Source organism: Etheostoma spectabile, unplaced genomic scaffold (genome assembly GCF_008692095.1).
Source record: "Etheostoma spectabile isolate EspeVRDwgs_2016 unplaced genomic scaffold, UIUC_Espe_1.0 scaffold00018244, whole genome shotgun sequence".
NCBI classification, from domain to species: domain Eukaryota; kingdom Metazoa; phylum Chordata; class Actinopteri; order Perciformes; family Percidae; genus Etheostoma; species Etheostoma spectabile.
In genome coordinates this window covers 1-26,996 of record NW_022604173.1, presented here as the reverse complement: position 1 = coordinate 26,996, position 26,996 = coordinate 1, and the positions used below count along the sequence as shown (strand labels likewise).

The 26,996-nt window shown below is 41.0% G+C and overlaps 29 non-coding genes across 29 annotated transcripts; all 29 read right to left on the bottom strand.

The window, feature by feature from the left end:
• Positions 1 to 593: 593 nt before the first annotated feature.
• On the bottom strand, positions 594 to 665 carry trnah-gug (transfer RNA histidin (anticodon GUG)). Its single transcript has one exon. It is a non-coding gene; the product is annotated as a tRNA-His (tRNA).
• Positions 666 to 1,051: 386 nt separating this feature from the next.
• Positions 1,052 to 1,124, bottom strand: trnar-acg (transfer RNA arginine (anticodon ACG)). Its single transcript has one exon. It is a non-coding gene; the product is annotated as a tRNA-Arg (tRNA).
• Positions 1,125 to 2,061: 937 nt separating this feature from the next.
• trnah-gug (transfer RNA histidin (anticodon GUG)) lies at positions 2,062 to 2,133 on the bottom strand. Its single transcript has one exon. It is a non-coding gene; the product is annotated as a tRNA-His (tRNA).
• A 385-nt stretch (positions 2,134 to 2,518) lies between these two features.
• trnar-acg (transfer RNA arginine (anticodon ACG)) lies at positions 2,519 to 2,590 on the bottom strand. The gene has a single exon. It is a non-coding gene; the product is annotated as a tRNA-Arg (tRNA).
• Positions 2,591 to 3,524: 934 nt separating this feature from the next.
• On the bottom strand, positions 3,525 to 3,595 carry trnah-gug (transfer RNA histidin (anticodon GUG)). The gene has a single exon. It is a non-coding gene; the product is annotated as a tRNA-His (tRNA).
• Positions 3,596 to 4,712: 1,117 nt separating this feature from the next.
• Positions 4,713 to 4,785, bottom strand: trnar-acg (transfer RNA arginine (anticodon ACG)). The gene has a single exon. It is a non-coding gene; the product is annotated as a tRNA-Arg (tRNA).
• Positions 4,786 to 5,719: 934 nt separating this feature from the next.
• On the bottom strand, positions 5,720 to 5,790 carry trnah-gug (transfer RNA histidin (anticodon GUG)). The gene has a single exon. It is a non-coding gene; the product is annotated as a tRNA-His (tRNA).
• A 383-nt stretch (positions 5,791 to 6,173) lies between these two features.
• trnar-acg (transfer RNA arginine (anticodon ACG)) lies at positions 6,174 to 6,246 on the bottom strand. The gene has a single exon. It is a non-coding gene; the product is annotated as a tRNA-Arg (tRNA).
• A 934-nt stretch (positions 6,247 to 7,180) lies between these two features.
• trnah-gug (transfer RNA histidin (anticodon GUG)) lies at positions 7,181 to 7,252 on the bottom strand. Its single transcript has one exon. It is a non-coding gene; the product is annotated as a tRNA-His (tRNA).
• A 386-nt stretch (positions 7,253 to 7,638) lies between these two features.
• Positions 7,639 to 7,711, bottom strand: trnar-acg (transfer RNA arginine (anticodon ACG)). Its single transcript has one exon. It is a non-coding gene; the product is annotated as a tRNA-Arg (tRNA).
• A 936-nt stretch (positions 7,712 to 8,647) lies between these two features.
• trnah-gug (transfer RNA histidin (anticodon GUG)) lies at positions 8,648 to 8,718 on the bottom strand. Its single transcript has one exon. It is a non-coding gene; the product is annotated as a tRNA-His (tRNA).
• A 385-nt stretch (positions 8,719 to 9,103) lies between these two features.
• Positions 9,104 to 9,176, bottom strand: trnar-acg (transfer RNA arginine (anticodon ACG)). The gene has a single exon. It is a non-coding gene; the product is annotated as a tRNA-Arg (tRNA).
• Positions 9,177 to 10,113: 937 nt separating this feature from the next.
• trnah-gug (transfer RNA histidin (anticodon GUG)) lies at positions 10,114 to 10,185 on the bottom strand. The gene has a single exon. It is a non-coding gene; the product is annotated as a tRNA-His (tRNA).
• Positions 10,186 to 10,568: 383 nt separating this feature from the next.
• Positions 10,569 to 10,641, bottom strand: trnar-acg (transfer RNA arginine (anticodon ACG)). Its single transcript has one exon. It is a non-coding gene; the product is annotated as a tRNA-Arg (tRNA).
• A 935-nt stretch (positions 10,642 to 11,576) lies between these two features.
• Positions 11,577 to 11,648, bottom strand: trnah-gug (transfer RNA histidin (anticodon GUG)). Its single transcript has one exon. It is a non-coding gene; the product is annotated as a tRNA-His (tRNA).
• Positions 11,649 to 12,031: 383 nt separating this feature from the next.
• On the bottom strand, positions 12,032 to 12,104 carry trnar-acg (transfer RNA arginine (anticodon ACG)). The gene has a single exon. It is a non-coding gene; the product is annotated as a tRNA-Arg (tRNA).
• A 937-nt stretch (positions 12,105 to 13,041) lies between these two features.
• trnah-gug (transfer RNA histidin (anticodon GUG)) lies at positions 13,042 to 13,113 on the bottom strand. Its single transcript has one exon. It is a non-coding gene; the product is annotated as a tRNA-His (tRNA).
• Positions 13,114 to 13,497: 384 nt separating this feature from the next.
• trnar-acg (transfer RNA arginine (anticodon ACG)) lies at positions 13,498 to 13,570 on the bottom strand. Its single transcript has one exon. It is a non-coding gene; the product is annotated as a tRNA-Arg (tRNA).
• A 937-nt stretch (positions 13,571 to 14,507) lies between these two features.
• On the bottom strand, positions 14,508 to 14,579 carry trnah-gug (transfer RNA histidin (anticodon GUG)). The gene has a single exon. It is a non-coding gene; the product is annotated as a tRNA-His (tRNA).
• Positions 14,580 to 14,965: 386 nt separating this feature from the next.
• Positions 14,966 to 15,038, bottom strand: trnar-acg (transfer RNA arginine (anticodon ACG)). The gene has a single exon. It is a non-coding gene; the product is annotated as a tRNA-Arg (tRNA).
• Positions 15,039 to 16,427: 1,389 nt separating this feature from the next.
• trnar-acg (transfer RNA arginine (anticodon ACG)) lies at positions 16,428 to 16,500 on the bottom strand. Its single transcript has one exon. It is a non-coding gene; the product is annotated as a tRNA-Arg (tRNA).
• A 935-nt stretch (positions 16,501 to 17,435) lies between these two features.
• trnah-gug (transfer RNA histidin (anticodon GUG)) lies at positions 17,436 to 17,507 on the bottom strand. The gene has a single exon. It is a non-coding gene; the product is annotated as a tRNA-His (tRNA).
• Positions 17,508 to 17,886: 379 nt separating this feature from the next.
• trnar-acg (transfer RNA arginine (anticodon ACG)) lies at positions 17,887 to 17,959 on the bottom strand. The gene has a single exon. It is a non-coding gene; the product is annotated as a tRNA-Arg (tRNA).
• Positions 17,960 to 18,896: 937 nt separating this feature from the next.
• On the bottom strand, positions 18,897 to 18,968 carry trnah-gug (transfer RNA histidin (anticodon GUG)). The gene has a single exon. It is a non-coding gene; the product is annotated as a tRNA-His (tRNA).
• Positions 18,969 to 19,351: 383 nt separating this feature from the next.
• trnar-acg (transfer RNA arginine (anticodon ACG)) lies at positions 19,352 to 19,424 on the bottom strand. The gene has a single exon. It is a non-coding gene; the product is annotated as a tRNA-Arg (tRNA).
• Positions 19,425 to 21,808: 2,384 nt separating this feature from the next.
• Positions 21,809 to 21,880, bottom strand: trnah-gug (transfer RNA histidin (anticodon GUG)). Its single transcript has one exon. It is a non-coding gene; the product is annotated as a tRNA-His (tRNA).
• A 382-nt stretch (positions 21,881 to 22,262) lies between these two features.
• trnar-acg (transfer RNA arginine (anticodon ACG)) lies at positions 22,263 to 22,335 on the bottom strand. Its single transcript has one exon. It is a non-coding gene; the product is annotated as a tRNA-Arg (tRNA).
• A 1,387-nt stretch (positions 22,336 to 23,722) lies between these two features.
• On the bottom strand, positions 23,723 to 23,795 carry trnar-acg (transfer RNA arginine (anticodon ACG)). Its single transcript has one exon. It is a non-coding gene; the product is annotated as a tRNA-Arg (tRNA).
• A 1,385-nt stretch (positions 23,796 to 25,180) lies between these two features.
• Positions 25,181 to 25,253, bottom strand: trnar-acg (transfer RNA arginine (anticodon ACG)). Its single transcript has one exon. It is a non-coding gene; the product is annotated as a tRNA-Arg (tRNA).
• Positions 25,254 to 26,996: the final 1,743 nt, after the last annotated feature.

Here is a 26,996-nt window from a genome sequence, read left to right as displayed (position 1 = left end):
ATCTGAATCACAAATATGCTGCTATTTTCTAGGTTTCCCTAATTGAAGAGTAACAACTGATAATTCCAGGGATAGTTTATCTAGTGCTGCTGATTCGAAAAAAACAAATACAGAGAAAGCTTGATGATAGCTTTGCTTGAGTTAAATTGAAGGATTTAGGGCTGTTTTAGCACATGTTGAAAAGCTATTTACGCATCATTAGACTGTTCATACGTATAAATTTACTGTGATAGACAGTTTGTACCGGAGTAAACTTGGAAATGAGTATCAAGTAATTTAATAGCTAAAGAACAGAACAAACTATCCAGGAGTCATCCCTTACGTCTTGTGAAATGTAATCAGACACATTACCCATTGCCCCACAAGCCCTAGGTTCAGAGAGCATTGGGAGTGTCTGGGTTCTCACACCATTCTATGCAAACAGTTGATCTTTGTTGCCAATTGTACAGAAATCCAGTCAAATCTTTGTTCTAATCCAAAACGTGGGGCCTCCTGCAGGACCTTTATCCTGATCTGTCCAGTTTCTATCATTGTAAAATGAAGCAGAGGATGGAACAATTTAGAGGCATAACAGAGATCAAGCTTCTCAAAGTTGCCGAGACCCGGATTCGAACCGGGGTTGCTGCGGCCACAACGCAGAGTACTAACCACTATACGATCACGGCCACTTGTTAGCAGTGGGGCCTTGTTTTTGTGATAGCATAGTTGGAACTCTGAACTTCAACTCTACTGATATTTTCCCGCTTTCTCTAATTGTTGACTAACAAATGAAAATTTCATGGATGGTTTATCTAGCACTGCTGATTCTGTCCTTCAGGGACAAATTAGTTTTTTCAAGGAAAGATGATTAGCAAGCAAAAACAGGAAAACATCAGCTTGATTATTGCTGTAGTTGACTGACACCAAGGGGCTTAGATAAATTTACACACATGTTGAAACAATGAGAACACATCATTTGGCTCTTCATATATGTCCATTTTCTTTGTAGTGTTTGTGTTGGGGGATAAAGTTGGAAATGACAAACAACGGATTTAGGTGCTAAAGAGCAATCTGAGCTAGCTAGGAGTCGAACCTAGAATCTTCTGATTCGTAGTCAGACGCGTTATCCATTGCGCCACTAGCCCTACATTCAGCATTGGGAATAAAGCTACGTTTCCTCACCATTGTATGCAAATAGTTGTGCTCTTTGTTGGCAAACGTAGAGAAGGCCAGTCAAATGTTTGTTGTTGTCCAAAATTTGGGGACTCTTGAAGGACTTTTAGGCTAAGCTGTCCAGTTTTTATCAATGTAAAGTAAAGCAGAAGAAGTAGTAATTCAAAGGAACAACAGAAAAGTAGCTCCTCACAGGTGCCGTGACCCAGATTCCTAACGGGGTTGCTGTAGCCGCCGCAACGCAAAGTACCAAGCACTATGAGATCACGGCCATTTGGTATTGAAATTGCCGCGTTGTTGTGATAGCATAGTCGGAAATCTGAATCACAAATATGCTGCTATTTTCTAGGTTTCCCTAATTGAAGAGTAACAACTGATAATTCCAGGGATAGTTTATCTAGTGCTGCTGATTCGAAAAAAACAAATACAAAGAAAGCTTGATGATAGCTTTGCTTGAGTTAAATTGAAGGATTTAGGGCTGTTTTAGCACATGTTGAAAAGCTATTTACGCATCATTAGACTGTTCATACGTATAAATTTACTGTGATAGACAGTTTGTACCGGAGTAAACTTGGAAATGAGTATCAAGTAATTTAATAGCTAAAGAACAGAACAAACTATCCAGGAGTCATCCCTTACGTCTTGTGAAATGTAATCAGACACATTACCCATTGCCCCACAAGCCCTAGGTTCAGAGAGCATTGGGAGTATCTGGGTTCTCACACCATTCTATGCAAACAGTTGATCTTTGTTGCCAATTGTACAGCAATCCAGTCAAATCTTTGTTCTAATCCAAAACGTGGGGCTCCTGCAGGACCTTTATCCTGATCTGTCCAGTTTCTATCATTGTAAAATGAAGCAGAGGATGGAACAATTTAGAGGCATAACAGAGATCAAGCTTCTCAAAGTTGCCGAGACCCGGATTCGAACCGGGGTTGCTGCGGCCACAACGCAGAGTACTAACCACTATACGATCACGGCCACTTGGTAGCAGTGGGGCCTTGTTTTTGTGATAGCATAGTTGGAACTCTGAACTTCAACTCTACTGATATTTTCCCGCTTTCTCTAATTGTTGACTAACAAATGAAAATTTCATGGATGGTTTATCTAGCACTGCTGATTCTGTCCTTCAGGGACAAATTTGTTTTTTCAAGGAAAGATGATTAGCAAGCAAAAACAGGAAAACATCAGCTTGATTATTGCTGTAGTTGACTGACACCAAGGGGCTTAGATAAATTACACACATGTTGAAACAATGAGAACACATCATTTGGCTCTTCATATATGTCCATTTTCTTTGTAGTGTTTGTGTTGGGGGGTAAAGTTGGAAATGACAAACAACGGATTTAGGTGCTAAAGAGCAATCCGAGCTAGCTAGAGTCGAACCTAGAATCTTCTGATTCGTAGTCAGACGCGTTATCCATTGCGCCACTAGCCCTACATTCAGCATTGGGAAAAAAGCTACGTTTCCTCACCATTGTATGCAAATAGTTGTGATCTTTGTTGGCAAACGTAGAGAAGGCCAGTCAAATGTTTGTTGTTGTCCAAATTTGGGGACTCTTGAAGGACTTTTAGGCTAAGCTGTCCAGTTTTTATCAATGTAAAGTAAAGCAGAAGAAGTAGTAATTCAAAGGAACAACAGAAAAGTAGCTCCTCACAGGTGCCGTGACCCAGATTCCTAACGGGGTTGCTGTAGCCGCCGCAACGCAAAGTACCAAGCACTATGAGATCACGGCCATTGGTATTGAAATTGCCGCGTTGTTGTGATAGCATAGTCGGAAATCTGAATCACAAATATGCTGCTATTTTCTAGGTTTCCCTAATTGAAGAGTAACAACTGATAATTCCAGGGATAGTTTATCTAGTGCTGCTGATTCGAAAAAAACAAATACAGAGAAAGCTTGATGATAGCTTTGCTTGAGTTAAATTGAAGGATTTAGGGCTGTTTTAGCACATGTTGAAAAGCTATTTACGCATCATTAGACTGTTCATACGTATAAATTTACTGTGATAGACAGTTTGTACCGGAGTAAACTTGGAAATGAGTATCAAGTAATTTAATAGCTAAAGAACAACAAACTATCCAGGAGTCATCCCTTACGTCTTGTGAAATGTAATCAGACACATTACCCATTGCCCCACAAGCCCTAGGTTCAGAGAGCATTGGGAGTATCTGGGTTCTCACACCATTCTATGCAAACAGTTGATCTTTGTTGCCAATTGTACAGAAATCCAGTCAAATCTTTGTTCTAATCCAAAACGTGGGGCCTCCTGCAGGACCTTTATCCTGATCTGTCCAGTTTCTATCATTGTAAAATGAAGCAGAGGATGGAACAATTTAGAGGCATAACAGAGATCAAGCTTCTCAAAGTTGCCGAGACCCGGATTCGAACCGGGTTGCTGCGGCCACAACGCAGAGTACTAACCACTATACGATCACGGCCACTTGGTAGCAGTGGGGCCTTGTTTTTGTGATAGCATAGTTGGAACTCTGAACTTCAACTCTACTGATATTTTCCCGCTTTCTCTAATTGTTGACTAACAAATGAAAATTTCATGGATGGTTATCTAGCACTGCTGATTCTGTCCTTCAGGGACAAATTTGTTTTTTCAAGGAAAGATGGTTAGCAAAGCAAAAACAGGAAAACATCAGCTTGATTATTGCTGTAGTTGACTGACACCAAGGGGCTTAGATAAATTTACACACATGTTGAAACACTAGGCTCGTTCGAGATGAACTGGCCTCGCCTGTAAAGTGGACGAGAGAGGCGTGCAGCGGGGGCGGGGGTGGTGACAAAAGCTGCGGTAAAGTCGGACAGTTTCCAGCCGATTCCAGCCGCCTTCAGGCTGGACAGGAAGTGATGAAAACACTGTGGTGCGATTCCGATTAATAAATATAATCAGACCCTCATACCAGCTGGTCCACAGTCTCCAGTTGTTTTAGTTATGACAGAGTAGCTGGCAAAGTGCTCTACATGCGACCTGTTTTTGATTTTATGAAAACACAGATGGAGATGATCCGTGATCTGAACAGATTTAGTCTCTTTGACTTCTAAACTTAACTATCAGTCACACAAATGTGTTCTGGACAGAATAAGTCTTTAAATCAGACAAATAGTAATTAAAATCGCTCCGATTCAAAAACAATAAAAAGTTTATATAAAACGTCATCATGTTGACCAATCAGGTGTTAAATCAGCTGAGAAGCCGGCGTTTCCCAGCATGCTCTGGGTCCGCCTGGGTCGCCTGGCTCTTGCAGTCGGTGAAAAAGCAACTGCGCCGCCTGCGTCTCAGAACTGCGGCCGCCTTGCTCTCGTGAGATTCCGTTGCCCACGTGTGCATGACGTCAGAGCAAGTCGGGATCAAGTCGGACACAAATCTAACCGGCATGCAACGGGCGCCGATCGCCGGTGATCGATTGCGCAGACCTGGCTCATCTCGAACAGCCTAATGAGAACACATCATTTGGCTCTTCATATATGTCCATTTCTTTTTAGTGTTTGTGTTGGGGGGTAAAGTTGGAAATGACAAACAACGGATTTAGGTGCTAAAGAGCAATCCGAGCTAGCTAGGAGTCGAACCTAGAATCTTCTGATTCGTAGTCAGACGCGTTATCCATTGCGCCACTAGCCCTACATTCAGCATTGGGAAAAAAGCTACGTTTCCTCACCATTGTATGCAAATAGTTGTGATCTTTGTTGGCAAACGTAGAGAAGGCCAGTCAAATTTGTTGTTGTCCAAAATTTGGGGACTCTTGAAGGACTTTTAGGCTAAGCTGTCCAGTTTTTATCAATGTAAAGTAAAGCAGAAGAAGTAGTAATTCAAAGGAACAACAGAAAAGTAGCTCCTCACAGGTGCCGTGACCCAGATTCCTAACGGGGTTGCTGTAGCCGCCGCAACGCAAAGTACCAAGCACTATGAGATCACGGCCATTTGGTATTGAAATTGCCGCTTGTTGTGATAGCATAGTCGGAAATCTGAATCACAAATATGCTGCTATTTCTAGGTTTCCCTAATTGAAGAGTAACAACTGATAATTCCAGGGATAGTTTATCTAGTGCTGCTGATTCGAAAAAAACAAATACAAAGAAAGCTTGATGATAGATTTGCTTGAGTTAAATTGAAGGATTTAGGGCTGTTTTAGCACATGTTGAAAAGCTATTTACGCATCATTAGACTGTTCATACGTATAAATTTACTGTGATAGACAGTTTGTACCGGAGTAAACTTGGAAATGAGTATCAAGTAATTTAATAGCTAAAGAACAGAACAAACTATCCAGGAGTCATCCCTTACGTCTTGTGAAATGTAATCAGACACATTACCCATTGCCCCACAAGCCCTAGGTTCAGAGAGCATTGGGAGTATCTGGGTTCTCACACCATTCTATGCAAACAGTTGATCTTTGTTGCCAATTGTACAGCAATCCAGTCAAATCTTTGTTCTAATCCAAAACGTGGGGCCTCCTGCAGGACCTTTATCCTGATCTGTCCAGTTTCTATCATTGTAAAATGAAGCAGAGGATGGAACAATTTAGAGGCATAACAGAGATCAAGCTTCTCAAAGTTGCCGAGACCCGGATTCGAACCGGGTTGCTGCGGCCACAACGCAGAGTACTAACCACTATACGATCACGGCCACTTGGTAGCAGTGGGGCCTTGTTTTTGTGATAGCATAGTTGGAACTCTGAACTTCAACTCTACTGATATTTTCCCGCTTTCTCTAATTGTTGACTAACAAATGAAAATTTCATGGATGGTTTATCTAGCACTGCTGATTCTGTCCTTCAGGGACAAATTTGTTTTTTCAAGGAAAGATGATTAGCAAGCAAAAACAGGAAAACATCAGCTTGATTATTGCTGTAGTGACTGACACCAAGGGGCTTAGATAAATTTACACACATGTTGAAACAATGAGAACACATCATTTGGCTCTTCATATATGTCCATTTTCTTTTAGTGTTTGTGTTGGGGGTAAAGTTGGAAATGACAAACAACGGATTTAGGTGCTAAAGAGCAATCCGAGCTAGCTAGGAGTCGAACCTAGAATCTTCTGATTCGTAGTCAGACGCGTTATCCATTGCGCCACTAGCCCTACATTCAGCATTGGGAAAAAAGCTACGTTTCCTCACCATTGTATGCAAATAGTTGTGATCTTTGTTGGCAAACGTAGAGAAGGCCAGTCAAATGTTTGTTGTTGTCCAAATTTGGGGACTCTTGAAGGACTTTTAGGCTAAGCTGTCCAGTTTTATCAATGTAAAGTAAAGCAGAAGAAGTAGTAATTCAAAGGAACAACAGAAAAGTAGCTCCTCACAGGTGCCGTGACCCAGATTCCTAACGGGGTTGCTGTAGCCGCCGCAACGCAAAGTACCAAGCACTATGAGATCACGGCCATTTGGTATTGAAATTGCCGCGTTGTTGTGATAGCATAGTCGGAAATCTGAATCACAAATATGCTGCTATTTTCTAGGTTCCCTAATTGAAGAGTAACAACTGATAATTCCAGGGATAGTTTATCTAGTGCTGCTGATTCGAAAAAAACAAATACAGAGAAAGCTTGATGATAGCTTTGCTTGAGTTAAATTGAAGGATTTAGGGCTGTTTTAGCACATGTTGAAAAGCTATTTACGCATCATTAGACTGTTCATACGTATAAATTTACTGTGATAGACAGTTTGTACCGGAGTAAACTTGGAAATGAGTATCAAGTAATTTAATAGCTAAAGAACAGAACAAACTATCCAGGAGTCATCCCTTACGTCTTGTGAAATGTAATCAGACACATTACCCATTGCCCCACAAGCCCTAGGTTCAGAGAGCATTGGGAGTATCTGGGTTCTCACACCATTCTATGCAAACAGTTGATCTTTGTTGCCAATTGTACAGAATCCAGTCAAATCTTTGTTCTAATCCAAAACGTGGGGCCTCCTGCAGGACCTTTATCCTGATCTGTCCAGTTTCTATCATTGTAAAATGAAGCAGAGGATGGAACAATTTAGAGGCATAACAGAGATCAAGCTTCTCAAAGTTGCCGAGACCCGGATTCGAACCGGGGTTGCTGCGGCCACAACGCAGAGTACTAACCACTATACGATCACGGCCACTTGGTAGCAGTGGGGCCTTGTTTTTGTGATAGCATAGTTGGAACTCTGAACTTCAACTCTACTGATATTTTCCCGCTTTCTCTAATTGTTGACTAACAAATGAAAATTTCATGGATGGTTTATCTAGCACTGCTGATTCTGTCCTTCAGGGACAAATTAGTTTTTTCAAGGAAAGATGATTAGCAAGCAAAAACAGGAAAACATCAGCTTGATTATTGCTGTAGTTGACTGACACCAAGGGGCTTAGATAAATTTACACACATGTTGAAACAATGAGAACACATCATTTGGCTCTTCATATATGTCCATTTTCTTTGTAGTGTTTGTGTTGGGGGGTAAAGTTGGAAATGACAAACAACGGATTTAGGTGCTAAAGAGCAATCCGAGCTAGCTAGGAGTCGAACCTAGAATCTTCTGATTCGTAGTCAGACGCGTTATCCATTGCGCCACTAGCCCTACATTCAGCATTGGGAAAAAAGCTACGTTTCCTCACCATTGTATGCAAATAGTTGTGATCTTTGTTGGCAAACGTAGAGAAGGCCAGTCAAATGTTTGTTGTTGTCCAAAATTTGGGGACTCTTGAAGGACTTTTAGGCTAAGCTGTCCAGTTTTTATCAATGTAAAGTAAAGCAGAAGAAGTAGTAATTCAAAGGAACAACAGAAAAGTAGCTCCTCACAGGTGCCGTGACCCAGATTCCTAACGGGTTGCTGTAGCCGCCGCAACGCAAAGTACCAAGCACTATGAGATCACGGCCATTTGGTATTGAAATTGCCGCGTTGTTGTGATAGCATAGTCGGAAATCTGAATCACAAATATGCTGCTATTTCTAGGTTTCCCTAATTGAAGAGTAACAACTGATAATTCCAGGGATAGTTTATCTAGTGCTGCTGATTCGAAAAAAACAAATACAGAGAAAGCTTGATGATAGCTTTGCTTGAGTTAAATTGAAGGATTTAGGGCTGTTTTAGCACATGTTGAAAAGCTATTTACGCATCATTAGACTGTTCATACGTATAAATTTACTGTGATAGACAGTTTGTACCGGAGTAAACTTGGAAATGAGTATCAAGTAATTTAATAGCTAAAGAACAGAACAAACTATCCAGGAGTCATCCCTTACGTCTTGTGAAATGTAATCAGACACATTACCCATTGCCCCACAAGCCCTAGGTTCAGAGAGCATTGGGAGTATCTGGGTTCTCACACCATTCTATGCAAACAGTTGATCTTTGTTGCCAATTGTACAGAAATCCAGTCAAATCTTTGTTCTAATCCAAAACGTGGGGCCTCCTGCAGGACCTTTATCCTGATCTGTCCAGTTTCTATCATTGTAAAATGAAGCAGAGGATGGAACAATTTAGAGGCATAACAGAGATCAAGCTTCTCAAAGTTGCCGAGACCCGGATTCGAACCGGGTTGCTGCGGCCACAACGCAGAGTACTAACCACTATACGATCACGGCCACTTGTAGCAGTGGGGCCTTGTTTTTGTGATAGCATAGTTGGAACTCTGAACTTCAACTCTACTGATATTTTCCCGCTTTCTCTAATTGTTGACTAACAAATGAAAATTTCATGGATGGGTTTATCTAGCACTGCTGATTCTGTCCTTCAGGGACAAATTAGTTTTTTCAAGGAAAGATGATTAGCAAGCAAAAACAGGAAAACATCAGCTTGATTATTGCTGTAGTTGACTGACACCAAGGGGCTTAGATAAATTTACACACATGTTGAAACAATGAGAACACATCATTTGGCTCTTCATATATGTCCATTTTCTTTGTAGTGTTTTGTTGGGGGGTAAAGTTGGAAATGACAAACAACGGATTTAGGTGCTAAAGAGCAATCCGAGCTAGCTAGGAGTCGAACCTAGAATCTTCTGATTCGTAGTCAGACGCGTTATCCATTGCGCCACTAGCCCTACATTCAGCATTGGGAAAAAAGCTACGTTTCCTCACCATTGTATGCAAATAGTTGTGATCTTTGTTGGCAAACGTAGAGAAGGCCAGTCAAATGTTGTTGTTGTCCAAAATTTGGGGACTCTTGAAGGACTTTTAGGCTAAGCTGTCCAGTTTTTATCAATGTAAAGTAAAGCAGAAGAAGTAGTAATTCAAAGGAACAACAGAAAAGTAGCTCCTCACAGGTGCCGTGACCCAGATTCCTAACGGGGTTGCTGTAGCCGCCGCAACGCAAAGTACCAAGCACTATGAGATCACGGCCATTTGGTATTGAAATTGCCGCGTTGTTGTGATAGCATAGTCGGAAATCTGAATCACAAATATGCTGCTATTTTCTAGGTTTCCCTAATTGAAGAGTAACAACTGATAATTCCAGGGATAGTTTATCTAGTGCTGCTGATTCGAAAAAAACAAATACAGAGAAAGCTTGATGATAGCTTTGCTTGAGTTAAATTGAAGGATTTAGGGCTGTTTTAGCACATGTTGAAAAGCTATTTACGCATCATTAGACTGTTCATACGTATAAATTTACTGTGATAGACAGTTTGTACCGGAGTAAACTTGGAAATGAGTATCAAGTAATTTAATAGCTAAAGAACAGAACAAACTATCCAGGAGTCATCCCTTACGTCTTGTGAAATGTAATCAGACACATTACCCATTGCCCCACAAGCCCTAGGTTCAGAGAGCATTGGGAGTATCTGGGTTCTCACACCATTCTATGCAAACAGTTGATCTTTGTTGCCAATTGTACAGAAATCCAGTCAAATCTTTGTTCTAATCCAAAACGTGGGGCCTCCTGCAGGACCTTTATCCTGATCTGTCCAGTTTCTATCATTGTAAAATGAAGCAGAGGATGGAACAATTTAGAGGCATAACAGAGATCAAGCTTCTCAAAGTTGCCGAGACCCGGATTCGAACCGGGGTTGCTGCGGCCACAACGCAGAGTACTAACCACTATACGATCACGGCCACTTGGTAGCAGTGGGGCCTTGTTTTGTGATAGCATAGTTGGAACTCTGAACTTCAACTCTACTGATATTTTCCCGCTTTCTCTAATTGTTGACTAACAAATGAAAATTTCATGGATGGTTTATCTAGCACTGCTGATTCTGTCCTTCAGGGACAAATAGTTTTTTCAAGGAAAGATGATTAGCAAGCAAAACAGGAAAACATCAGCTTGATTATTGCTGTAGTTGACTGACACCAAGGGGCTTAGATAAATTTACACACATGTTGAAACAATGAGAACACATCATTTGGCTCTTCATATATGTCCATTTTCTTTGTAGTGTTTGTGTTGGGGGGTAAAGTTGGAAATGACAAACAACGGATTTAGGTGCTAAAGAGCAATCCGAGCTAGCTAGGAGTCGAACCTAGAATCTTCTGATTCGTAGTCAGACGCGTTATCCATTGCGCCACTAGCCCTACATTCAGCATTGGGAAAAAAGCTACGTTTCCTCACCATTGTATGCAAATAGTTGTGATCTTTGTTGGCAAACGTAGAGAAGGCCAGTCAAATGTTTGTTGTTGTCCAAAATTTGGGGACTCTTGAAGGACTTTTAGGCTAAGCTGTCCAGTTTTTATCAATGTAAAGTAAAGCAGAAGAAGTAGTAATTCAAAGGAACAACAGAAAAGTAGCTCCTCACAGGTGCCGTGACCCAGATTCCTAACGGGGTGCTGTAGCCGCCGCAACGCAAAGTACCAAGCACTATGAGATCACGGCCATTTGGTATTGAAATTGCCGCGTTGTTGTGATAGCATAGTCGGAAATCTGAATCACAAATATGCTGCTATTTTCTAGGTTTCCCTAATTGAAGAGTAACAACTGATAATTCCAGGGATAGTTTATCTAGTGCTGCTGATTCGAAAAAAACAAATACAGAGAAAGCTTGATGATAGCTTTGCTTGAGTTAAATTGAAGGATTTAGGGCTGTTTTAGCACATGTTGAAAAGCTATTTACGCATCATTAGACTGTTCATACGTATAAATTTACTGTGATAGACAGTTTGTACCGGAGTAAACTTGGAAATGAGTATCAAGTAATTTAATAGCTAAAGAACAGAACAAACTATCCAGGAGTCATCCCTTACGTCTTGTGAAATGTAATCAGACACATTACCCATTGCCCCACAAGCCCTAGGTTCAGAGAGCATTGGGAGTATCTGGGTTCTCACACCATTCTATGCAAACAGTTGATCTTTGTTGCCAATTGTACAGAATCCAGTCAAATCTTGTTCTAATCCAAAACGTGGGGCCTCCTGCAGGACCTTTATCCTGATCTGTCCAGTTTCTATCATTGTAAAATGAAGCAGAGGATGGAACAATTTAGAGGCATAACAGAGATCAAGCTTCTCAAAGTTGCCGAGACCCGGATTCGAACCGGGGTTGCTGCGGCCACAACGCAGAGTACTAACCACTATACGATCACGGCCACTTGGTAGCAGTGGGGCCTTGTTTTTGTGATAGCATAGTTGGAACTCTGAACTTCAACTCTACTGATATTTTCCCGCTTTCTCTAATTGTTGACTAACAAATGAAAATTTCATGGATGGTTTATCTAGCACTGCTGATTCTGTCCTTCAGGGACAAATTTGTTTTTTCAAGGAAAGATGATTAGCAAGCAAAAACAGGAAAACATCAGGATTATTGCTGTAGTTGACTGACACCAAGGGGCTTAGATAAATTTACACACATGTTGAAACAATGAGAACACATCATTTGGCTCTTCATATATGTCCATTTTCTTTGTAGTGTTTGTGTTGGGGGGTAAAGTTGGAAATGACAAACAACGGATTTAGGTGCTAAAGAGCAATCCGAGCTAGCTAGGAGTCGAACCTAGAATCTTCTGATTCGTAGTCAGACGCGTTATCCATTGCGCCACTAGCCCTACATTCAGCATTGGGAAAAAAGCTACGTTTCCTCACCATTGTATGCAAATAGTTGTGATCTTTGTTGGCAAACGTAGAGAAGGCCAGTCAAATGTTTGTTGTTGTCCAAAATTTGGGGACTCTTGAAGGACTTTAGGCTAAGCTGTCCAGTTTTTATCAATGTAAAGTAAAGCAGAAGAAGTAGTAATTCAAAGGAACAACAGAAAAGTAGCTCCTCACAGGTGCCGTGACCCAGATTCCTAACGGGGTTGCTGTAGCCGCCGCAACGCAAAGTACCAAGCACTATGAGATCACGGCCATTTGGTATTGAAATTGCCGCGTTGTTGTGATAGCATAGTCGGAAATCTGAATCACAATATGCTGCTATTTTCTAGGTTTCCCTAATTGAAGAGTAACAACTGATAATTCCAGGGATAGTTTATCTAGTGCTGCTGATTCGAAAAAAAAACAAATACAAAGAAAGCTTGATGATAGATTTGCTTGAGTTAAATTGAAGGATTTAGGGCTGTTTTAGCACATGTTGAAAAGCTATTTACGCATCATTAGACTGTTCATACGTATAATTTACTGTGATAGACAGTTTGTACCGGAGTAAACTTGGAAATGAGTATCAAGTAATTTAATAGCTAAAGAACAGAACAAACTATCCAGGAGTCATCCCTTACGTCTTGTGAAATGTAATCAGACACATTACCCATTGCCCCACAAGCCCTAGGTTCAGAGAGCATTGGGAGTATCTGGGTTCTCACACCATTCTATGCAAACAGTTGATCTTTGTTGCCAATTGTACAGCAATCCAGTCAAATCTTTGTTCTAATCCAAAACGTGGGGCCTCCTGCAGGACCTTTATCCTGATCTGTCCAGTTTCTATCATTGTAAAATGAAGCAGAGGATGGAACAATTTAGAGGCATAACAGAGATCAAGCTTCTCAAAGTTGCCGAGACCCGGATTCGAACCGGGGTTGCTGCGGCCACAACGCAGAGTACTAACCACTATACGATCACGGCCACTTGGTAGCAGTGGGGCCTTGTTTTTGTGATAGCATAGTTGGAACTCTGAACTTCAACTCTACTGATATTTTCCCGCTTTCTCTAATTGTTGACTAACAAATGAAAATTTCATGGATGGTTTATCTAGCACTGCTGATTCTGTCCTTCAGGGACAAATTTGTTTTTCAAGGAAAGATGGTTAGCAAGCAAAAACAGGAAACATCAGCTTGATTATTGCTGTAGTTGACTGACACCAAGGGGCTTAGATAAATTTACACACATGTTGAAACAATGAGAACACATCATTTGGCTCTTCATATATGTCCATTTTCTTTGTAGTGTTTGTGTTGGGGGGTAAAGTTGGAAATGACAAACAACGGATTTAGGTGCTAAAGAGCAATCCGAGCTAGCTAGGAGTCGAACCTAGAATCTTCTGATTCGTAGTCAGACGCGTTATCCATTGCGCCACTAGCCCTACATTCAGCATTGGGAAAAAAGCTACGTTTCCTCACCATTGTATGCAAATAGTTGTGATCTTTGTTGGCAAACGTAGAGAAGGCCAGTCAAATGTTTGTTGTTGTCCAAAATTTGGGGACTCTTGAAGGACTTTTAGGCTAAGCTGTCCAGTTTTATCAATGTAAAGTAAAGCAGAAGAAGTAGTAATTCAAAGGAACAACAGAAAAGTAGCTCCTCACAGGTGCCGTGACCCAGATTCCTAACGGGGTTGCTGTAGCCGCCGCAACGCAAAGTACCAAGCACTATGAGATCACGGCCATTTGGTATTGAAATTGCCGCGTTGTTGTGATAGCATAGTCGGAAATCTGAATCACAAATATGCTGCTATTTTCTAGGTTTCCCTAATTGAAGAGTAACAACTGATAATTCCAGGGATAGTTTATCTAGTGCTGCTGATTCGAAAAAAACAAATACAGAGAAAGCTTGATGATAGCTTTGCTTGAGTTAAATTGAAGGATTTAGGGCTGTTTTAGCACATGTTGAAAAGCTATTTACGCATCATTAGACTGTTCATACGTATAAATTTACTGTGATAGACAGTTTGTACCGGAGTAAACTTGGAAATGAGTATCAAGTAATTTAATAGCTAAAGAACAGAACAAACTATCCAGGAGTCATCCCTTACGTCTTGTGAAATGTAATCAGACACATTACCCATTGCCCCACAAGCCCTAGGTTCAGAGAGCATTGGGAGTATCTGGGTTCTCACACCATTCTATGCAAACAGTTGATCTTTGTTGCCAATTGTACAGCAATCCAGTCAAATCTTTGTTCTAATCCAAAACGTGGGGCCTCCTGCAGGACCTTTATCCTGATCTGTCCAGTTTCTATCATTGTAAAATGAAGCAGAGGATGGAACAATTTAGAGGCATAACAGAGATCAAGCTTCTCAAAGTTGCCGAGACCCGGATTCGAACCGGGGTTGCTGCGGCCACAACGCAGAGTACTAACCACTATACGATCACGGCCACTTGGTAGCAGTGGGGCCTTGTTTTTGTGATAGCATAGTTGGAACTCTGAACTTCAACTCTACTGATATTTTCCCGCTTTCTCTAATTGTTGACTAACAAATGAAAATTTCATGGATGGTTTATCTAGCACTGCTGATTCTGTCCTTCAGGGACAAATTAGTTTTTTCAAGGAAAGATGATTAGCAAGCAAAAACAGGAAAACATCAGCTTGATTATTGCTGTAGTTGACTGACACCAAGGGGCTTAGATAAATTTACACACATGTTGAAACAATGAGAACACATCATTTGGCTCTTCATATATGTCCATTTTCTTTGTAGTGTTGTGTTGGGGGGGTAAAGTTGGAAATGACAAACAACGGATTTAGGTGCTAAAGAGCAATCCGAGCTAGCTAGGAGTCGAACCTAGAATCTTCTGATTCGTAGTCAGACGCGTTATCCATTGCGCCACTAGCCCTACATTCAGCATTGGGAAAAAAGCTACGTTTCCTCACCATTGTATGCAAATAGTTGTGATCTTTGTTGGCAAACGTAGAGAAGGCCAGTCAAATGTTTGTTGTTGTCCAAAATTTGGGGACTCTTGAAGGACTTTTAGGCTAAGCTGTCCAGTTTTATCAATGTAAAGTAAAGCAGAAGAAGTAGTAATTCAAAGGAACAACAGAAAAGTAGCTCCTCACAGGTGCCGTGACCCAGATTCCTAACGGGGTTGCTGTAGCCGCCGCAACGCAAAGTACCAAGCACTATGAGATCACGGCCATTTGGTATTGAAATTGCCGCGTTGTTGTGATAGCATAGTCGGAAATCTGAATCACAAATATGCTGCTATTTTCTAGGTTTCCTAATTGAAGAGTAACAACTGATAATTCCAGGGATAGTTTATCTAGTGCTGCTGATTCGAAAAAAACAAATACAGAGAAAGCTTGATGATAGCTTTGCTTGAGTTAAATTGAAGGATTTAGGGCTGTTTTAGCACATGTTGAAAAGCTATTTACGCATCATTAGACTGTTCATACGTATAAATTTACTGTGATAGACAGTTTGTACCGGAGTAAACTTGGAAATGAGTATCAAGTAATTTAATAGCTAAAGAACAGAACAAACTATCCAGGAGTCATCCCTTACGTCTTGTGAAATGTAATCAGACACATTACCCATTGCCCCACAAGCCCTAGGTTCAGAGAGCATTGGGAGTATCTGGGTTCTCACACCATTCTATGCAAACAGTTGATCTTTGTTGCCATTGTACAGCAATCCAGTCAAATCTTTGTTCTAATCCAAAACGTGGGGCCTCCTGCAGGACCTTTATCCTGATCTGTCCAGTTTCTATCATTGTAAAATGAAGCAGAGGATGGAACAATTTAGAGGCATAACAGAGATCAAGCTTCTCAAAGTTGCCGAGACCGGATTCGAACCGGGGTTGCTGCGGCCACAACGCAGAGTACTAACCACTATACGATCACGGCCACTGGTAGCAGTGGGGCCTTGTTTTTGTGATAGCATAGTTGGAACTCTGAACTTCAACTCTACTGATATTTCCCGCTTTCTCTAATTGTTGACTAACAAATGAAAATTTCATGGATGGTTTATCTAGCACTGCTGATTCTGTCCTTCAGGGACAAATTTGTTTTTTCAAGGAAAGATGATTAGCAAGCAAAAACAGGAAAACATCAGCTTGATTATTGCTGTAGTTGACTGACACCAAGGGGCTTAGATAAATTTACACACATGTTGAAACAATGAGAACACATCATTTGGCTCTTCATATATGTCCATTTTCTTTGTAGTGTTTGTGTTGGGGGTAAAGTTGGAAATGACAAACAACGGATTTAGGTGCTAAAGAGCAATCCGAGCTAGCTAGGAGTCGAACCTAGAATCTTCTGATTCGTAGTCAGACGCGTTATCCATTGCGCCACTAGCCCTACATTCAGCATTGGGAAAAAAGCTACGTTTTCACCATTGTATGCAAATAGTTGTGATCTTTGTTGGCAAACGTAGAGAAGGCCAGTCAAATGTTTGTTGTTGTCCAAAATTTGGGGACTCTTGAAGGACTTTTAGGCTAAGCTGTCCAGTTTTTATCAATGTAAAGTAAGCAGCAGAAGAAGTAGTAATTCAAAGGAACAACAGAAAAGTAGCTCCTCACAGGTGCCGTGACCCAGATCCTAACGGGGTTGCTGTAGCCGCCGCAACGCAAAGTACCAAGCACTATGAGATCACGGCCATTTGGTATTGAAATTGCCGCGTTGTTGTGATAGCATAGTCGGAAATCTGAATCACAAATATGCTGCTATTTCTAGGTTTCCCTAATTGAAGAGTAACAACTGATAATTCCAGGGATAGTTTATCTAGTGCTGCTGATTCGAAAAAAACAAATACAGAGAAAGCTTGATGATAGCTTTGCTTGAGTTAAATTGAAGGATTTAGGGCTGTTTTAGCACATGTTGAAAAGCTATTTACGCATCATTAGACTGTTCATACGTATAAATTTACTGTGATAGACAGTTTGTACCGGAGTAAACTTGGAATGAGTATCAAGTAATTTAATAGCTAAAGAACAGAACAAACTATCCAGGAGTCATCCCTTACGTCTTGTGAAATGTAATCAGACACATTACCCATTGCCCCACAAGCCCTAGGTTCAGAGAGCATTGGGAGTATCTGGGTTCTCACACCATTCTATGCAAACAGTTGATCTTTGTTGCCAATTGTACAGAAATCCAGTCAAATCTTTGTTCTAATCCAAAACGTGGGGCCTCCTGCAGGACCTTTATCCTGATCTGTCCAGTTTCTATCATTGTAAAATGAAGCAGAGGATGGAACAATTTAGAGGCATAACAGAGATCAAGCTTCTCAAAGTTGCCGAGACCCGGATTCGAACCGGGGTTGCTGCGGCCACAACGCAGAGTACTAACCACTATACGATCACGGCCACTTGGTAGCAGTGGGGCCTTGTTTTGTGATAGCATAGTTGGAACTCTGAACTTCAACTCTACTGATATTTTCCCGCTTTCTCTAATTGTTGACTAACAAATGAAAATTCATGGATGGTTTATCTAGCACTGCTGATTCTGTCCTTCAGGGACAAATTAGTTTTTCAAGGAAAGATGATTAGCAAGCAAAAACAGGAAAACATCAGCTTGATTATTGCTGTAGTTGACTGACACCAAGGGCTTAGATAAATTACACACATGTTGAAACAATGAGAACACATCATTTGGCTCTTCATATATGTCCATTTTTTTGTAGTGTTTGTGTTGGGGGGTAAAGTTGGAAATGACAAACAACGGATTTAGGTGCTAAAGAGCAATCGAGCTAGCTAGGAGTCGAACCTAGAATCTTCTGATTCGTAGTCAGACGCGTTATCCATTGCGCCACTAGCCCTACATTCAGCATTGGGAAAAAAGCAAGTACGTTTCCTCACCATTGTATGCAAATAGTTGTGATCTTTGTTGGCAAACGTAGAGAAGGCCAGTCAAATGTTGTGTTGTCCAAAATTTGGGGACTCTTGAAGGACTTTTAGGCTAAGCTGTCCAGTTTTTATCAATGTAAAGTAAAGCAGAAGAAGTAGTAATTCAAAGGAACAACAGAAAAGTAGCTCCTCACAGGTGCCGTGACCCAGATTCCTAACGGGGTTGCTGTAGCCGCCGCAACGCAAAGTACCAAGCACTATGAGATCACGGCCATTTGGTATTGAAATTGCCGCGTTGTTGTGATAGCATAGTCGGAAATCTGAATCACAAATATGCTGCTATTTTCTAGGTTTCCCTAATTGAAGAGTAACAACTGATAATTCCAGGGATAGTTTATCTAGTGCTGCTGATTCGAAAAAAACAAATACAGAGAAAGCTTGATGATAGCTTTGCTTGAGTTAAATTGAAGGATTTAGGGCTGTTTTAGCACATGTTGAAAAGCTATTTACGCATCATTAGACTGTTCATACGTATAAATTTACTGTGATAGACAGTTTGTACCGGAGTAAACTTGGAAATGAGTATCAAGTAATTTATAGCTAAAGAACAGAACAAACTATCCAGGAGTCATCCCTTACGTCTTGTGAAATGTAATCAGACACATTACCCATTGCCCCACAAGCCCTAGGTTCAGAGAGCATTGGGAGTGTCTGGGTTCTCACACCATTCTATGCAAACAGTTGATCTTTGTTGCCAATTGTACAGAAATCCAGTCAAATCTTTGTTCTAATCCAAACGTGGGGCCTCCTGCAGGACCTTTATCCTGATCTGTCCAGTTTCTATCATTGTAAAATGAAGCAGAGGATGGAACAATTTAGAGGCATAACAGAGATCAAGCTTCTCAAAGTTGCCGAGACCCGGATTCGAACCGGGGTTGCTGCGGCCACAACGCAGAGTACTAACCACTATACGATCACGGCCACTTGGTAGCAGTGGGGCCTTGTTTTGTGATAGCATAGTTGGAACTCTGAACTTCAACTCTACTGATATTTTCCCGCTTTCTCTAATTGTTGACTAACAAATGAAAATTTCATGGATGGTTTATCTAGCACTGCTGATTCTGTCCTTCAGGGACAAATTAGTTTTTTCAAGGAAAGATGATTAGCAAGCAAAAACAGGAAAACATCAGCTTGATTATTGCTGTAGTTGACTGACACCAAGGGGCTTAGATAAATTTACACACATGTTGAAACAATGAGAACACATCATTTGGCTCTTCATATATGTCCATTTTCTTTGTAGTGTGTGTTGGGGGGTAAAGTTGGAAATGACAAACAACGGATTTAGGTGCTAAAGAGCAATCCGAGCTAGCTAGGAGTCGAACCTAGAATCTTCTGATTCGTAGTCAGACGCGTTATCCATTGCGCCACTAGCCCTACATTCAGCATTGGGAAAAAAGCTACGTTTCCTCACCATTGTATGCAAATAGTTGTGATCTTTGTTGGCAAACGTAGAGAAGGCCAGTCAAATGTTTGTTGTTGTCCAAAATTTGGGGACTCTTGAAGGACTTTTAGGCTAAGCTGTCCAGTTTTTATCAATGTAAAGTAAAGCAGAAGAAGTAGTAATTCAAAGGAACAACAGAAAAGTAGCTCCTCACAGGTGCCGTGACCCAGATTCCTAACGGGGTTGCTGTAGCCGCCGCAACGCAAAGTACCAAGCACTATGAGATCACGGCCATTTGGTATTGAAATTGCCGCGTTGTTGTGATAGCATAGTCGGAAATCTGAATCACAAATATGCTGCTATTTTCTAGGTTTCCCTAATTGAAGAGTAACAACTGATAATTCCAGGGATAGTTTATCTAGTGCTGCTGATTCGAAAAAAAAATACAGAGAAAGCTTGATGATAGCTTTGCTTGAGTAAATTGAAGGATTTAGGGCTGTTTTAGCACATGTTGAAAATATTTACGCATCATTAGACTGTTCATACGTATAAATTTACTGTGATAGACAGTTTGTACCGGAGTAAACTTGGAAATGAGTATCAAGTAATTTAATAGCTAAAGAACAGAACAAACTATCCAGGAGTCATCCCTTACGTCTTGTGAAATGTAATCAGACACATTACCCATTGCCCCACAAGCCCTAGGTTCAGAGAGCATTGGGAGTAGTCTGGGTTCTCACACCATTCTATGCAAACAGTTGATCTTTGTTGCCAATTGTACAGAAATCCAGTCAAATCTTTGTTCTAATCCAAAACGTGGGGCCTCCTGCAGGACCTTTATCCTGATCTGTCCAGTTTCTATCATTGTAAAAGAAGCAGAGGATGGAACAATTTAGAGGCATAACAGAGATCAAGCTTCTCAAAGTTGCCGAGCCGGATTCGAACCGGGGTTGCTGCGGCCACAACGCAGAGTACTAACCACTATACGATCACGGCCACTTGGTAGCAGTGGGGCCTTGTTTTTGTGATAGCATAGTTGGAACTCTGAACTTCAACTCTACTGATATTTTCCCGCTTTCTCTAATTGTTGACTAACAAATGAAAATTTCATGGATGGTTATCTAGCACTGCTGATTCTGTCCTTCAGGGACAAATTAGTTTTTTCAAGGAAAGATGATTAGCAAGCAAAAACAGGAAAACATCAGCTTGATTATTGCTGTAGTTGACTGACACCAAGGGGCTTAGATAAATTTACACACATGTTGAAACAATGAGAACACATCATTTGCTCTTCATATATGTCCATTTTCTTTGTAGTGTTTGTGTTGGGGGGTAAAGTTGGAAATGACAAACAACGGATTTAGGTGCTAAAGAGCAATCCGAGCTAGCTAGAGAACCTAGAATCTTCTGATTCGTAGTCAGACGCGTATCCATTGCGCCACTAGCCCTACATCAGCATTGGGAAAAAAGCTACGTTTCCTCACCATTGTATGCAAATAGTTGTGATCTTTGTTGGCAAACGTAGAGAAGGCCAGTCAAATGTTTGTTGTTGTCCAAAATTTGGGGACTCTGAAGGACTTTTAGGCTAAGCTGTCCAGTTTTTATCAATGTAAAGTAAAGCAGAAGAAGTAGTAATTCAAAGGAACAACAGAAAAGTAGCTCCTCACAGGTGCCGTGACCCAGATTCCTACGGGGTTGCTGTAGCCGCCGCAACGCAAAGTACCAAGCACTATGAGATCACGGCCATTTGGTATTGAAATTGCCGCGTTGTTGTGATAGCATAGTCGGAAATCTGAATCACAAATATGCTGCTATTTTCTAGGTTTCCCTAATTGAAGAGTAACAACTGATAATTCCAGGGATAGTTTATCTAGTGCTGCTGATTCGAAAAAACAAATACAAAGAAAGCTGATGATAGCTTTGCTTGAGTTAAATTGAAGGATTTAGGGCTGTTTTAGCACATGTTGAAAAGCTATTTACGCATCATTAGACTGTTCATACGTATAAATTTACTGTGATAGACAGTTTGTACCGGAGTAAACTTGGAAATGAGTATCAAGTAATTAATAGCTAAAGAACAGAACAAACTATCCAGGAGTCATCCCTTACGTCTTGTGAAATGTAATCAGACACATTACCCATTGCCCCACAAGCCCTAGGTTCAGAGAGCATTGGAGTATCTGGGTTCTCACACCATTCTATGCAAACAGTTGATCTTGTTGCCAATTGTACAGAAATCCAGTCAAATCTTTGTTCTAATCCAAAACGTGGGGCCTCCTGCAGGACCTTTATCCTGATCTGTCCAGTTTCTATCATTGTAAAATGAAGCAGAGGATGGAACATTTAGAGGCATAACAGAGATCAAGCTTCTCAAAGTTGCCGAGACCCGGATTCGAACCGGGGTTGCTGCGGCCACAACGCAGAGTACTAACCACTATACGATCACGGCCACTTGTAGCAGTGGGGCCTTGTTTTTGTGATAGCATAGTTGGAACTGAACTTCAACTCTACTGATATTTTCCCGCTTTCTCTAATTGTTGACTAACAAATGAAAATTTCATGGATGGTTTATCTAGCACTGCTGATTCTGTCCTTCAGGGACAAATTTGTTTTTTCAAGGAAAGATGATTAGCAAGCAAAAACAGGAAACATCAGCTTGATTATTGCTGTAGTTGACTGACACCAAGGGGCTTAGATAAATTTACACACATGTTGAAACAATGAGAACACATCATTTGGCTCTTCATATATGTCCATTTTCTTTGTAGTGTTTGTGTTGGGGGGTAAAGTTGGAAATGACAAACAACGGATTTAGGTGCTAAAGAGCAATCCAAGCTAGCTAGGAGTCGAACCTAGAATCTTCTGATTCGTAGTCAGACGCGTTATCCATTGCGCCACTAGCCCTACATTCAGCATTGGGAAAAAAGCTACGTTTCCTCACCATTGTATGCAAATAGTTGTGATCTTTGTTGGCAAACGTAGAGAAGGCCAGTCAAATGTTTGTGTTGTCCAAAATTTGGGGACTCTTGAAGGACTTTTAGGCTAAGCTGTCCAGTTTTATCAATGTAAAGTAAAGCAGAAGAAGTAGTAATTCAAAGGAACAACAGAAAAGTAGCTCCTCACAGGTGCCGTGACCCAGATTCCTAACGGGGTTGCTGTAGCCGCCGCAACGCAAAGTACCAAGCACTATGAGATCACGGCCATTTGGTATTGAAATTGCCGCGTTGTTGTGATAGCATAGTCGGAATCTGAATCACAAATATGCTGCTATTTTCTAGGTTTCCCTAATTGAAGAGTAACAACTGATAATTCCAGGGATAGTTTATCTAGTGCTGCTGATTCGAAAAAAACAATACAGAGAAAGCTTGATGATAGCTTGCTTGAGTTAAATTGAAGGATTTAGGGCTGTTTAGCACATGTTGAAAAGCTATTTACGCATCATTAGACTGTTCATACGTATAAATTTACTGTGATAGACAGTTTGTACCGGAGTAAACTTGGAAATGAGTATCAAGTAATTTAATAGCTAAAGAACAGAACAAACTATCCAGGAGTCATCCCTTACGTCTTGTGAAATGTAATCAGACACATTACCCATTGCCCCACAAGCCCTAGGTTCAGAGAGCATTGGGAGTGTCTGGGTTCTCACACCATTCTATGCAAACAGTTGATCTTTGTTGCCAATTGTACAGAAATCCAGTCAAATCTTTGTTCTAATCCAAAACGTGGGGCCTCCTGCAGGACCTTTATCCTGATCTGTCCAGTTTCTATCATTGTAAAATGAAGCAGAGGATGGAACAATTTAGAGGCATAACAGAGATCAAGCTTCTCAAAGTTGCCGAGACCCGGATTCGAACCGTGGTTGCTGCGGCCACAACGCAGAGTACTAACCACTATACGATCACGGCCACTTGGTAGCAGTGGGGCCTTGTTTGTGATAGCATAGTTGGAACTCTGAACTTCAACTCTACTGATATTTTCCCGCTTTCTCTAATTGTTGACTAACAAATGAAAATTTCATGGATGGTTTATCTAGCACTGCTGATTCTGTCCTTCAGGGACAAATTAGTTTTTCAAGGAAAGATGATTAGCAAGCAAAAACAGGAAAACATCAGCTTGATTATTGCTGTAGTTGACTGACACCAAGGGGCTTAGATAAATTTACACACATGTTGAAACAATGAGAACACATCATTTGGCTCTTCATATATGTCCATTTTCTTTGTAGTGTTTGTGTTGGGGGGTAAAGTTGGAAATGACAAACAACGGATTTAGGTGCTAAAGAGCAATCCGAGCTAGCTAGGAGTCGAACCTAGAATCTTCTGATTCGTAGTCAGACGCGTTATCCATTGCGCCACTAGCCCTACATTCAGCATTGGGAAAAAAGCTACGTTCCTCACCATTGTATGCAAATAGTTGTGATCTTTGTTGGCAAACGTAGAGAAGGCCAGTCAAATGTTTGTTGTTGTCCAAAATTTGGGGACTCTTGAAGGACTTTTAGGCTAAGCTGTCCAGTTTTTATCAATGTAAAGTAAAGCAGAAGAAGTAGTAATTCAAAGGAACAACAGAAAAGTAGCTCCTCACAGGTGCCGTGACCCAGATTCCTAACGGGGTGCTGTAGCCGCCGCAACGCAAAGTACCAAGCACTATGAGATCACGGCCATTTGGTATTGAAATTGCCGCGTTGTTGTGATAGCATAGTCGGAAATCTGAATCACAAATATGCTGCTATTTCTAGGTTCCCTAATTGAAGAGTAACAACTGATAATTCCAGGGATAGTTTATCTAGTGCTGCTGATTCGAAAAAAAAAATACAGAGAAAGCTTGATGATAGCTTGCTTGAGTTAAATTGAAGGATTTAGGGCTGTTTTAGCACATGTTGAAAAGCTATTTACGCATCATTAGACTGTTCATACGTATAAATTTACTGTGATAGACAGTTTGTACCGGAGTAAACTTGGAAATGAGTATCAAGTAATTTAATAGCTAAAGAACAGAACAAACTATCCAGGAGTCATCCCTTACGTCTTGTGAAATGTAATCAGACACATTACCCATTGCCCCACAAGCCCTAGGTTCAGAGAGCATTGGGAGTATCTGGGTTCTCACACCATTCTATGCAAACAGTTGATCTTTGTTGCCAATTGTACAGAAATCCAGTCAAATCTTTGTTCTAATCCAAAACGTGGGGCCTCCTGCAGGACCTTTATCCTGATCTGTCCAGTTTCTATCATTGTAAAATGAAGCAGAGGATGGAACAATTTAGAGGCATAACAGAGATCAAGCTTCTCAAAGTTGCCGAGACCCGGATTCGAACCGTGGTTGCTGCGGCCACAACGCAGAGTACTAACCACTATACGATCACGGCCACTTGGTAGCAGTGGGGCCTTGTTTTGTGATAGCATAGTTGGAACTCTGAACTTCAACTCTACTGATATTTTCCCGCTTTCTCTAATTGTTGACTAACAAATGAAATTTCATGGATGGTTTATCTAGCACTGCTGATTCTGTCCTTCAGGGACAAATTAGTTTTTCAAGGAAAGATGATTAGCAAGCAAAACAGGAAAACATCAGCTTGATTATTGCTGTAGTTGACTGACACCAAGGGGCTTAGATAAATTTACACACATGTTGAAACAATGAGAACACATCATTTGGCTCTCATATATGTCCATTTTCTTTGTAGTGTTTGTGTTGGGGGGTAAAGTTGGAAATGACAAACAACGGATTTAGGTGCTAAAGAGCAATCCGAGCTAGCTAGGAGTCGAACCTAGAATCTTCTGATTCGTAGTCAGACGCGTTATCCATTGCGCCACTAGCCCTACATTCATCTTTGGGGAAAAAAGCTACGTTTCCTCACCATTGTATGCAAATAGTTGTGATCTTTGTGGCAAACGTAGAGAAGGCCAGTCAAATGTTTGTTGTTGTCCAAAATTTGGGGACTCTTGAAGGACTTTTAGGCTAAGCTGTCCAGTTTTATCAATGTAAAGTAAAGCAGAAGAAGTAGTAATTCAAAGGAACAACAGAAAAGTAGCTCCTCACAGGTGCCGTGACCAGATTCCTAACGGGGTTGCTGTAGCCGCCGCAACGCAAAGTACCAAGCACTATGAGATCACGGCCATTGGTATTGAAATTGCCGCGTTGTTGTGATAGCATAGTCGGAATCTGAATCACAATATGCTGCTATTTCTAGGTTTCCTAATTGAAGAGTAACAACTGATAATTCCAGGGATAGTTTATCTAGTGCTGCTGATTCGAAAAAAACAAATACAAAGAAAGCTTGATGATAGATTTGCTTGAGTTAAATTGAAGGATTTAGGGCTGTTTTAGCACATGTTGAAAAGCTATTTACGCATCATTAGACTGTTCATACGTATAAATTTACTGTGATAGACAGTTTGTACCGGGAGTAAACTTGAAATGAGTATCAAGTAATTTAATAGCTAAAGACAGAACAAACTATCCAGGAGTCATCCCTTACGTCTTGTGAAATTAATCAGACACATTACCCATTGCCACAAAGCCCTAGGTTCAGAGAGCATTGGGAGTATCTGGGTTCTCACACCATTCTATGCAAACAGTTGATCTTTGTTGCCAATGTACAGAAATCCAGTCAAATCTTTGTTCTAATCCAAAACGTGGGGCCTCTGCAGGACCTTTATCCTGATCTGTCCAGTTTCTATCATGTAAAATGAAGCAGAGGATGGAACAATTTAGAGGCATAACAGAGATCAAGCTTCTCAAAGTTGCCGAGACCCGGATTCGAACCGGGTTGCTGCGGCACAACGCAGAGTACTAACCACTATACGATCACGGCCACTTGTAGCAGTGGCCTTGTTGTTGTGATAGCATAGTTGGAACTCTGAACTTCAACTCTACTGATATTTTCCCGCTTTCTCTAATTGTTGACTAACAAATGAAAATTTCATGGATGGTTTATCTAGCACTGCTGATTCTGTCCTTCAGGGACAAATTAGTTTTTTCAAGGAAAGATGATTAGCAAGCAAAACAGGAAAACATCAGCTTGATTATTGCTGTAGTTGACTGACACCAAGGGGCTTAGATAAATTTACACACATGTTGAAACAATGAGAACACATCATTTGGCTCTTCATATAGGTCCATTTTCTTTGTAGTGTTTGTGTTGGGGTGTAAAGTTGGAAATGACAAACAACGGATTTAGGTGCTAAAGAGCATCAAGCTAGTAGGAGTCGAACCTAGAATCTTCTGATTCGTAGTCCGCGTATCCATTGCGCCACTAGCCCTACATTCAGCATTGGGAAAAAAGCTACGTTTCCTCACCATTGTATGCAATAGTTTGTGATCTTTGTTGGCAAAAGTAGAGAAGGCCAGTCAAATGTTTGTTGTTGTCCAAAATTTGGGGACTCTTGAAGGACTTTTAGGCTAAGCTGTCCATTTTTATCAATGTAAAGTAAAGCAGAAGAAGTAGTAATTCAAAGGAACAACAGAAAGTAGCTCCTCACAGGTGCCGTGACCCAGATTCCTAACGGGGTTGCGTAGCCGCCGCAACGCAAAGTACCAAGCACTATGAGATCACGGCCATT